We start from the raw sequence: 12261 nt of genomic DNA on the forward strand, positions 1-12261 counted from the left end.
TGCTAACTGTGGGATGTGATGCACACGACTGAGTTTATAGGTGTTTTGTGAGAGCTTGTGCTGCTTAGTGTGTCACTGTCAGCAGTCAGCACAAAGACATTTATATAAATATAGAAGAGTGGGCCTAGAATCTCTACTCCTAATTGAGAAACTATATATATATATTGCATAAGTCACACCCAGTAGCATTTGCCCTGGGTTGCAACAACGCTTACTTTCCTTTTAAAAATTTTCATCTGCCCAAATCAAAAAAGTCTTTTAGCTCATATGAACATACAGACTAGGCAAGCTTTAGGGAACATTTCCTGTATTTAAACTCTGTCAATTAACAGTGCTGGACCCAAATCCCTTCCAAGCCATAACACGATTTTAAGAAAGCTAAATTGTATCAGAGTGGAAATCTGTGGCAGAAAGAGAAGACAAAAATTAGGTCAGTTTAATTGAATTGCAGTAGCTTGTCTGAAAAACACCTTTGCTATCCACTTTGAAAAGGCATTAGAGACCACATTAGGGAACTGTTTTCATTTTGAAAATCTTCTTCATTACTGCCTGCTTTGCTGAAATGACTTTCAAAATCTCCATCTTTGCTTAGAGGACTCACTGCTGATGCCTCCTCCTGAGCTTTAATTTGTCTGGAGGATGAAAATAATGCCAACATTAAAGCTAGAAACTTCAAATGGACAAGGAGAAGCTAGCTTCAGCAGGATTTTGTGTGCCTTTCATGCCCTTATGTGAACATTAAATTTTAACAAAAAACTCCTATGTTTCTCACCCAGAGGAGGTGCCCCACCACAGTCTGGTCTATGCACGCACAGAAAGCAGGAGAATATTGACTACTTTGGCAATGGGGTTTTCTGGGCTTTGGGTACAGCTTTCCATCTCCCACACACATGTTGGGGAACTTCAGGAAAAGCAGTGAGTATTGAGGAAGCCTCATATTAACACTTGACCTCACTGACACCTGCTCCAGTCCTGGCTCTCCAGGACTGTGCTCCTGCTGCTCTGATGCAAGACACCAGCAAGACTCCCCTGGATTGCAACCCCCATGCCACCCCATAGATGTGACAGGAGTGTTCACACTGTGGATGCAAGAATTGCAAACGGTAAACCAAATATATGTGTCATTTTTAGCAAGGGCTGATTACACTGATTACTGATCTAAGATGAGCTACCTAAATGTATATCAACTATAGGATAAGGGCCCACCCATTCATTCTACTCTTCATCAGTGGAACAGTTTCAGTATCATAATTCTGAAGCAGGACAAAACTTGGTTCCACCCTCTCAAGAAAAACTCATTCTCAAAAGGAGGATGCACTCTACCAAAAGCAGGAGGAAGAAGCAGCAGCCACTGCAATTCACTTGACTGAGGAGAACCTGCTCCCAAGGCTGTGTTTCCTAGCACTGAGGATTAAAAATGACATCTGAAGCACCTCAGTTTCACATTGGCTCATTCTTTAATTGTGTCAGTATAATATTCACACAATTACAAATTATAATGAACAAGTTCCACTCTGAAATCTGAGCCCTAAAGGCTACATATGTTATCCAAATATATAAGCAAATGCTAAGCACATTGGGATTCTTTCAACCACAAATTTAAGTATCTACAATTATTCCTAATGTTGCAATAGAAGCACCAGGTTCAACTAATTATAGCTCAGACCGTTTTTCTACTACATCTCTGGAAAAGAAATACCATTTTTTAAAGTCACACAATTTTCACAGCCTTAAGCAAAAGACTTCAGCTAAATTTCTTACCTCTATTAGCACAATCTTTACTATTAAGCCATTTGTGTAAGTTAGTTTTTGACTGACTCTCTAATCTTCTGACTGGCAGAATTATAGACATAATGTGTTTCCTCAAGGGATTTTTCTACTAACAGAATCAGTCTGCAAACTTCTCACTGTCTAAATTATAGCCCATGATTTAATATGATCCATTTCCACATCCTCAAAAACATGAGAGGAAGATCCTACGTCTAGAGGTGGCTCCCCATGGCTCTTTGCCAACAAAAGTGCTTTTGACAGTGAATTACACTACTCAGAAACCTTACTAATTTTTGTACCTAAATTAGACGTTGCTTTGTCACCACTGCCTGAAAACAGTCAGAGACTGGGAGATGCCTGGGTGTCTGGGAATACTGTTCACAGAAACAGGCCCTGAACAAGATACCTGCAACCTAGATAAAAGCTGGCAAGAGTAGCTAATCATATGGCTATATTTGCATCAGGTAGTACATGCCACATCAAACAGTTTTAATGAAAAAGGCAATGGAAAGAGACTTCTACAGCACACACATCCCCTCTTCCCCTCCACCAGAAAATACATGATTTGTCATAAGAATACAGACAACACAAGCTCCTCAGTAAGGGCAAGCAAAGAGAAGATTCACAGCAGGTCTGCAGGGAACAGAGCATCAGGGAAACATGAGGCCATCCTTGGCTCTGCCCAGCTGCAAGTCACCTCTTACTGCTTGGTGACACCAGAGCACGACAGTCAGACACTGATCTTCAGAGTTTTCCCCTACAGCACAAAGGCTGAAAGAAGCCTTTCCCCCAGTGCATGCCCACGAAGCTCCTGGCACAATGTAGAGACAGGCAAGATAAGCTCAGTTGGACAGAGCATGGTGCTAATACTGCCACGGTTCTGGCCTCAATCCCTGTATGGGCCATTCATTTAAAAGTTGGACTGAATCAACCTTGTGGACCCCTTTCACAGAATATTCCATGATTCTGTGAACAGCTAAACTCAGGATATGATTGTGGATAAAGCCTTGCCTTTAATCTGTCAGAGGCTTCAGCAATCAAGTAATAAAACAACACAGAGCCAAGTCTAATGCTCAAGGTACAAGTGATTCACAGTCCATCCTCACCAAGCTTAACGACCAAACAAGTTTCTTCCCCTTGAAGGAAGGCCCGCTGCCACAGAGAAGACACAGCAGAACACACAGCAATGATGGCTAAAGAGCAGTAAATTACAGTTCATATGAATGCCTGCTGCAAGCCTAGGTAAAAAGGGGTAGAAAAAATGCAGCCTCTTCTATATCCCCCATACTAAAAACAGCCTTATCCAGTAATGCAGATGGGGTGATGATTTACTTTTCCAAACACCCCTACATAAGACCTCAGAGTGTGCAAAATGGCCCTTACACAAAGTTGTGTTTGATGAAATCAGGATGCTGAATTATTTTTTATGTTATAAAATGCTTTCAGATACAGCTGTAATAATAATTTTTAAAAATATCAAAGTCTTCAATTGACCATTTTATATACAGAAGAGAAAGGTAAACTATTTATTCTGCAGTTAGATGAAAAATGTTCTCTTATAGCAAACACAAAGACTAGTTGCTCAGTGCTTGGCATTCTTTTTGAATATTTCCCAGAATTACTGGTGTCAGTGTTTGGCCAATGCAGCCATAGGTGTGTTTCAATATTTAAATGTAGAAAAGAAGAAGCATTTTTTTAACTTATATTTGTCATGGATATTTTTGGCATGAATTTCTAAAAAACAAGTATCATGGATCTTGTCAGGATATAAGCATCATAGGGAAAGGAAGAGAGATTTGAGGATTTTCCCAGATTAAAATGTTCAGTGGCTTTCATTCCTAACACTTACTCCAAATCTTAACTTCCAGGTAAATATTCATAAATGCATTCGCCACAGGCCTAGAAATGTTGTTCTGAATTTTAGTTCAGAATTGAATTTCAGCTCTCTTTGAAGCCCCAGAAATGTCCTTTCCTACAAGACTATCTAAGCAACAACAAAAACAAGAAAATAAGAACTGATATTTTTAGTACATCACATGGTTCAAGCAATCATAGGAGGGTGAATGCCATTGTGCACCTATAATTTACAGGATGCTTTCTCACTTGTTGGCAACATGGGGCATATAGAGCATATAAAGCAACATTCAACCATTTTTTCAGTATTTTCAAGTTTATTTGAATAAAGAACCCCTATTTTCCAATTTACTTGGAGATTATCTCCACATCTCAGACATCCACGCTAACCTAAAGTCCCATGCATATAGAGGAGCCCAAATAATGTTCTGAATAACTCCGTCTTATTAAAAAAAAAAAAGCCACATTTATTAGTCCACATTTTTTCAAGTCCTCTAGCTGTCTAGACAATGAAATCCTACCCTTTGCCTACTAAAGGGAAAGTGTAACCATCTTGTTACATAACAACATAAATAAGGGGGAACATTCAGTCAGGACAAAAGAGAAACTAGCCCAGGAGCAAACAAAATTCTTCCTCCAGCATAACAAATCTGGGCAATTGCCATCCATAAATTTATTACCAAAGGAAAGGGTATCATGAGCTTCCACAGAAAAAAACCTAAACACTATCAAACATCACAACAGTGAACATGACAAAATCAAATTTAACAAGTCAAATGTTCTAGGAGAATGTAAGTTTTCAGACACAAGAGACTTAAAGCCATGTTTGATGTGATGTAAATGCTATGTAATTCCAGCTCCCCATAATACCAAGGGCATTTGCACAATTCCTTCTGAGGTACCTGGTGCTGACTACAGCACTGAACGGGGGTCTGACCCAGCCTGACCATTTCTGTGTCTCTTCACACTTAATAAGATAGAACTTAAAATACAATAAAAACCAAACAATGCAGAGACAGTCCTGGTGATCCATTGCAGACAGTTATTTTTTAAAAAAAGAGATTTTCCCTTTTTTTTATTTTCACCAGAGTGGCAGAATAAATCTACTTGGTATTTTTTTCATATTATAATTAAATTCCCAGTCATGTAAAACAGACAAACCCACTCTTTTTGTTTTCCCCTGGAGTTTTCTGTAGCAGTCATTGCTAATGCCTTTGTTAAGCAGAAGTTGGCCGGAACCAAGAAAACAGGAGCTAACCTGCTGCTCCTCTGATCTGTGTGTGCAAAGAACAAGGATTTGCTGTGGTCATTGCTTTGTCACCTGCCTGAGGCATTCTACTGTATCTAGCACAATGATGCTGGAAAGCATTCAGGAGTAAATACACAATAACATTTGTGTGTTTACAGCATCTGTGAAAGGTGTGGGTAGGGCGATTGCTCTACTGTGTGTTTCCAGAGCAAGTCAAACCCATTAATTAAATTCATGCTCTTGTCCTGCCTCAAAAATAAAAACAGAGATGATTTATGGGCACTGACAGCTTCAAGAACCGGTTTTGCTCACTCCTTATAGTTAATTAATTTTGAAACATCTGGATAGGCTGATTTCTCAGCTTCTAAACATACAAAAGGCTTCACATCCTCAGCTTCTACAAATGTAGAAAAATACCTGTTTCACGCAGAGAACTGTCATGGTTTCTCAGTGATGGCTGAATAATGTCTACTGAAACTGTGTACCTCAACATCCCTGTTGCCTGCTCAGGCAACTTGTAGGATAAAGCTTTAAGAGGTCCCAGTCATAAAACATTTCTTATCCAGTAATTGCTTTACTTGTTGTAACAACAAAAATTCTAAAATGAGAAAGTGGCACCTGTAGAACAGTGTAATCTACAGTAAAATAAAAATTTAATAACAGACCTAGGGAAATTGCCACAAACCCTTCCAGAGGGAATATCAATGTCTCTCTCTGTATATATATAATGATATATGCAAATATAAATATACAGCAATACACCAGTGTGTTTATTTCTCCTTCTAGGTTCTTTAAACAGGAGGCAGATTGCTAGCATTTGGGGCTGAAAGCTGGAGGTAAGCAATCAGAAGACATTTAACACACAAGCTAGGAACAGGAAATTGTTACAGAAGTGGAAAAATTTGGGTACTGAACTTTCATCCTCAGCTCCTGCGAGATTTTTATTAATAAGGAACTATATAAACATAGACAGATTATATTGACATTGCATTACCTGCCCAGCAGAGCCATATGCTGCTTCTGCAGACATGGCCAAAAAGATCAAAGCTTCCTATGCAATGCAAATGAGCTACACCTGGGTGTTACATGTTTCATACCATGCTGTAGACCTATATTGACAGAGTGAAAGGATGGACCAGAAGAACTCTCTTTCAATCAATTATTTTATGATTCTGTACAACACTTGGTAAAACATAAGGCAAATTTATCTTGTTGTGATTCATAGTCCAGACAGCAGAAAGCCTGCCAGGAACAAGGATACTGCCATCTAAAACAGCTCATGATCACTAGTTACCAGGAAGAAATAAAAAGTGTCCAGCATGGTCTATAAAAGTGGTGAAGCAAACACAGCATAAAACTCTTTCTGACACTGACCCAAAGGGGCCTCACTAACACATGACTATGACTAAGAACCTCTATCCAGGCATGAATGGGCACATGATAATGTTGCAGAATCAACTAAACAGACAACTTTATCCCAAGGTGCCTCAGCTAATAGAAAGGTAGTAATTCTCCAGAAAACTCTTGTACAACTGGCAAGACCACAGAGCTCTTTCAAACAGTCTATTTTTAGCTGTGAATCAAGTTCTCTCCTTTTGTCAGCTTGTTTTTTCCACTCAGGAAACAACCTGTGCCTTTTCAGTTACTGATGAGGTGCTTCACAAATCAGGGAGATTGGTCAGATTTCAAGGAATTGTTGAACAATCATCATTAAATGTTAACTGGTGCATAGCATCTTACCTGCTTACATTCTTCATGCTGTTGGTGACAAGTTTGATATTTACAAGGAGCAATGTGATGACAGAATTCAAAGCTGACATACTGATATATTTTTAAAAAATTAAATTCAAGAAAGTTTGATGGAATAAATAATCAACATGATTATAATTCCTATATACTTTTTGTAAAGAAAACTGACTATTCATTTCTCTTCCTCCTCCATTCCTTCTGTGAACCAAGACACAAGACACCTATAGTTACCTACATTTCCTTTTTCTCATCCCTACAGAGTCTAGGAGAGAAGTGAGCAGTTTGACAGTTGGAGGATTACTTCTTCATTCCAAGCATTCATAGAAATAATTCAAGATTTTCAAATTCAGCTTTGATTTCACAAAACTGCTCCTTTTCTTGAACTTAGAACAGAATCTTAAAGGCTTTGAATCCACTCATAGCAAGGTTAATCAGTTTTACCATCAAAATGCAGTTAGAGCACAATACAACCATATGTAAACAATCATAGTGAAACTCATGGGCACAATCACAAAGAATGCATAGAAATCAGAAGTTTGTTCCACTGAAAATTAAATTGCAACAAAGAATTGAACTCATCAAAAAGACCCTCAAAAAAGCTATTGGACAATAGACTTGTCAATTGAGAACAGAGAAACTGAGGCAGCAGAGAAAATATTTGAATGGTACCACAAAAGCAAAAAGGACAAGGTTGCTAGAGAAGGGAAGGAAACTATGAGAGGAATGCAAACCTCAGAGTATTTGAATTAAATGGGAAATTAAAACCACTATTGACAGATAAGCATTTGATGAAACTCTAGGAGACAGCACAGAATTCTAACACTTTATCTACAAAGGAAAACACCTAGAGTCTACAACAAACCAATCTTCAGCTCAGCTTGGAAGACCAAGTTGTGCTTTCCAGAAAGGAAGAGTTAAGTCCTGTATAGTGTGAGTAAAATATGTTAGCTCTCTTTGATCCTTAGGGTGAGGGAGACTTTTATGAAAAGTACTCTATGACTTCACACATTCTACAAAGAGAGCCTGTGAGTGGTGCTTGAAAGTTTCAGGGTGGGAGCTCCTAATGCAGCAGGACCATAGGTGGATCACAGTGACAACCACCCAGCTTGCTCAGAGAATGCAGCACCCCATGCACCTTTCTAGTGCAGGGAAACACAGCTTGTAAAACCAAAAGCCTAGAAAGAGACTCAAGAGCAGCACAAGATAGTAACTAGGGAAATAATTGCTAAAAAAACTGTGTCAAAAAGGTTAATTTTGTTCAGTGGGAAACACACCCAGGACCTGAAGAATACCTACGGTGTATGCCAAAGCACGTTTAGATAATTTCACCTTCATTTTAGTTTTATGACTTTGAGATAGCATGTTTTCAGCAACCAAATGAAATGGAAAGTGCTGATATGAGCTTCTGACAGCCTAAAGATTTTGTTTAAATTCCAGGTTATTTTGGAATGTGAAAGCTGCTTGCTACTTGGATCCATGACAACCATGTAGACACTATTCGCTTTAACAATCTACACCAGCATGGTAAGCCATATTCCAAAGACTGAGTCTCGCTGGTAATTGTGTTGTGCAATCAGCTGGAGTGACTAGGTGCATGAGGCTTCATGTTTCCATCTTAAACTGAGTAATATAAAAACTATTAAACAACATAAGCAAGAAACAAGCAGGATATGGCAACATACCTTGATTTGTGAACACTGTTTTACACACCAGACAAGTATTAAGTTTCCCAGAATATCTCAGAAAGGATGTTGCTAAGCAAAGATGATGGTAAAAAGAGTATTTAATTAAGATGTCTGAATGCAATTTATAGGACTAACAGCCATGCTCCAAACTATCACCACCAAGCAGAAAAGGAAAAAGGTCCAAATACAATGAAAACAAGGATACTTTTAACTCAAGTTTAAGAACAAATATAGAATGGTTTGTCTATTTTTGGGTCAAAAGCCAATTACACACATCAGACAGCAGTTGACAATCAAACTAGTTATTATTGGACATGATATAAGGAGTATGCTGACAATTTACCAACAGCTGTGACTCCCAGCAGCTCTTCTTTTTGGCATGTTCATTTTACATTTCTACAGAATTACAGGAATTTCCTAGAGGATTCAAAATAAACAATTAAAATCCAACAATAAATGAAAGGAAACCCCTATAGCTAACCTACTACTTCAGAATTTGTTGAACAGACAAAAGGAATTTACAGCAATTAATAATGCACTTGAAAGTTTAAACAAGCTTGTTAAACAAACTACCTCTTTTGAATTTGTTAAATGAAATCTGCTTCCTTTCATAACTGGACCATGGATTTTCTTTCTCATTTTACTTTCACTATATGCATAAATGTTTAGGCCATGGCTTACACAAAATAAATTAGGATATCAAGACAGAATTATACTGCAAGTAAGATTATTAGAGATCTGAACAAAAATTAAAAGGAGGAATCTTCTAACTAATGAATAATGATTGCTATATTAAAAAAAAAAAAAAAATAGAATGCAAAAAGGACATAAAATTACCCCAGTAAAAGGGATAATGTTCCTGCATATAAACAGGAACACACCATGACTCATTCTTCATAAGCTTTATTATTCACTTCACATAAAGTACTGATCACACCTTTAACAGATGCACAAAAACATTCAACCCTCTGCAAGAGTATAGAAGATTGAATAAGGCTATAAATCTTCGAAGTGCAGCACAAACATTAAGCTCTGAGAAGGATATGAAATGGTGACATACAGGAAAACTTAAGTGACTTGCTCTAAGGGCAACATAGCAACGCAATGAATCGAGACTGAATGAATCCCAAGTTCTCCTTAGCAATGAGTCACATCGGATATCCAGGCCACTTAAATTTGCATTTAGTTTTCAATCATGTTTCAGGCTTTTAATAGAGAGTCTTCTAAATATCACCCAGGGAACAGACACTAAGCAGTGTTGTCCTTTTCAATTTGTAGGCAAACAGCAACCATGAAACTACCTATATGGCATGGGGTACTTTCAAACCCTGAAGCTAGATAGTGAAATTTTATAAGAACTTGTCAGAGTTCACCCACAAATTCTGAAAATTACAGCTTCAAAGAATATGTATGCAATGAGAGTACAGCAAAAAGAACAGCAGCAGCAGCAATGACCATGTTGCTTGTACTGTCCTTGTTACCTTGTACTTTCCCTTCCCAGCCCCATTGCCTATGGATGCTGAATTCAGGAATGAACTACCCTGGCTTAGATCCTAGGAGAGTTCTGCTGAAAGGGATCTCAAGGACAATAGAAACTTCACTCTCTTTACAAGAAAAGCCTTGCAGGTTTCAAGAGTGGTGCAAGCATAACTCTGTGTGGATATGTGGTTTGTAATGTAAGCTACACTGAGATTTTTCAAGTTATCACTCACACAGAGAGATGCTGAGAATGAAAGAAAGCACATGGCCCAGTTTCTAAAACCCACAGCAAAATAATGTTGCCCATTTCACATGAAATGAGCTTGACATGGTGATTAATGGTTATTATAGGTTTGCATACACACACAAATCCGCAAGGGCTCACATTTCACTCACAAGAAATACTGAAAATATTTGCATTTTTAAAGGAGGAAAAATATCTGCATTGCAGTATTGTTATACTGTAATTCTACAATTATCTCATTAATTTTTTTGTCTCTTTAGAAATTCTTAATACAAAACATTTTGCTAAGCTTTCCATTTAGCTGGAGCACACATCTGAAAGAACAGCTTTTCCAGTATCTAAAATATTATTGCAATGCCAGAGGCATTTAAGTTTCAAAGTTTGTGAAAATCTGAAGGGTGAAGTTCTGACAAACACACATGAAGTTTTAACTGATACTATAAATATCCTGTCTCCCAGAAAGAAAAAGAAAAAAGAAAACACATAGGGAAAAAAGTCCCATAATACTGCATATTTGAAAGTTTTCTAATTTTACTGTTGTTGTTAAAACACTTCACATGAGTCCTAATCCATTGTAGCAAAGCTTATGCTCACTTTAAGCAGGTTAGCATTCCAGTTCAGCTCAAGGGGATGAGCATACTACTCAAGTGATTTATTTAATCATTGTCTAAATTTAAAATTCACAATGGTACCAAGAGGAGGTTGTTCTATTTCCACATTGTTTGCAGTAGACAGTTAATGCCTCAGAGTATACTTCTTACTTTCATGTGCACATGAAGAAACCATTTGCAAAGTGTTTTACTATTGCAGGACCAAGACATTTAAAACAAATCTTTCAAGCAGTCGATGGAGTACAGTGGCAAAGGTAAGATTATTTTTTTCTCCTTGTGTAGGTTTAAAACTTACTGGCCATTCACCTTGGTAACTTCAGCATTCCACAACATAAACCATCTCTCTCTAAAGTACTCCACAGTATTTTCTAAAGACAACGCTCAGCTGCGATAAGCACTAGTGACAGAACAGAACTGCGTTTCTTTCCAGCCCATAAGTTTCCTGATGTAGCAAACAAAAGCTTGCCAATTTCCACTCTGAAGTTTAGAAAAAGACACTGTACAGAAGAAATATAGGAATACAAAATTGAACCAATCTAAGACAGTTCACACAGGTGAAAAATGGCACAATAAAATGTGAAAATGCAGTCAAATGGTATGGGAAGAACAAGAAAAATGGAAGGCAAGCAGGGGAAAGGGGGATTTAGGAAAAGAGAACTAATTGGAAAACATAAGGATTAATTTGGTTTGAGAGGGAAGAGCAAACTTACTCCTAACGGTTTCCCTATAAATTGCTGCAGATTATTCCATTAAATGGTCAAACACAAAAGCACGACATCCTGACAATTTTAAGAAATCTCCCTAGTCAATGTCTTGGATTTTGGGGGGAAGTCTGTTTTGTTTGGGATTTTTTTGGTGCTGGTTTCTTTTTCGCTGGGGGCAGGGGGTTAATTTTTGCTGGGTTGGTTTTTTTTACAGAAGAGAATCATTGACTCATTCTAACTACTTCTGTCTTTATCCTATTTTCTTGGAATTAAGAGAGGCTGATGTTCTGAGCACTACAACAATACCACCACAATACCTGCCACTAGCAATATTTCATATGATATAAACAAATCAGAAGCATCTGAAATATTCAGGACAAGATGATTTTTGGGCACACTAAGTCACAGTTGAATACCAGAGCTGAGATCACATATCCTGCTTGGCCTAAATCCTGCCCAAATGCATATACACGAAACACTCCAATCCTGTATTTGAAGCAATCTCCATGGACATACAAGTCTATTTTCAGAATATTGCTCCCTGAAGTAAAAATGTATGGCATACTTAAAGGATAAAGGCTAAACTCCAGCAGTGTCTCTTCATACCCACTTCTAAAGACTCAACAGGGAAAAAACAAACAATCAAACAAAGCACTGAGCCTTTCCATAGAACTGATGTGCAACCAGGAGTTTTCGACAAGCTAGAATGACAGAATTACAGGAGTTAAGCTGCTTAGACTTCATTGATGATTTCCTGTTTTATTTTCTTATTTTAACTTACAAGAATTTCACAGTATCTAAAACATACGAGATTTCCATCTCTCTCTCCTTTTCCATCTTCCTCTGTTCAGCGAGGTCACCTAAGGTTCAAAGGCTTTCAACAGCATGTTTTAAAGGTTCTGTTATCTTTGGCCCC

The 12261-nt window shown here is 37.9% G+C and overlaps 2 protein-coding genes across 5 annotated transcripts in view; one reads left to right on the plus strand and one right to left on the minus strand.

The window, feature by feature from the left end:
• The window catches only part of RELL1 (RELT like 1), an 88802-nt gene that overhangs the window by 30814 nt on the left and 45727 nt on the right, over positions 1-12261 (minus strand). The window lies entirely within an intron of this gene.
• Positions 1-12261, plus strand: part of PGCKA1 (PDCD10 and GCKIII kinases associated 1) — a 40855-nt gene that overhangs the window by 13987 nt on the left and 14607 nt on the right. For both annotated transcript variants that reach the window (XM_023925384.2, XM_023925385.2), the window contains 3 exons: positions 5660-5709; positions 8060-8146; positions 10841-10895. The gene's annotated coding sequence lies outside the window, so the exon portion shown is untranslated. The remainder of the gene's footprint in view (positions 1-5659; positions 5710-8059; positions 8147-10840; positions 10896-12261) is intronic.

Source organism: Cyanistes caeruleus, chromosome 5 (genome assembly GCF_971803275.1).
Source record: "Cyanistes caeruleus chromosome 5, bCyaCae1.hap1.1, whole genome shotgun sequence".
Classification (NCBI taxonomy): domain Eukaryota; kingdom Metazoa; phylum Chordata; class Aves; order Passeriformes; family Paridae; genus Cyanistes; species Cyanistes caeruleus.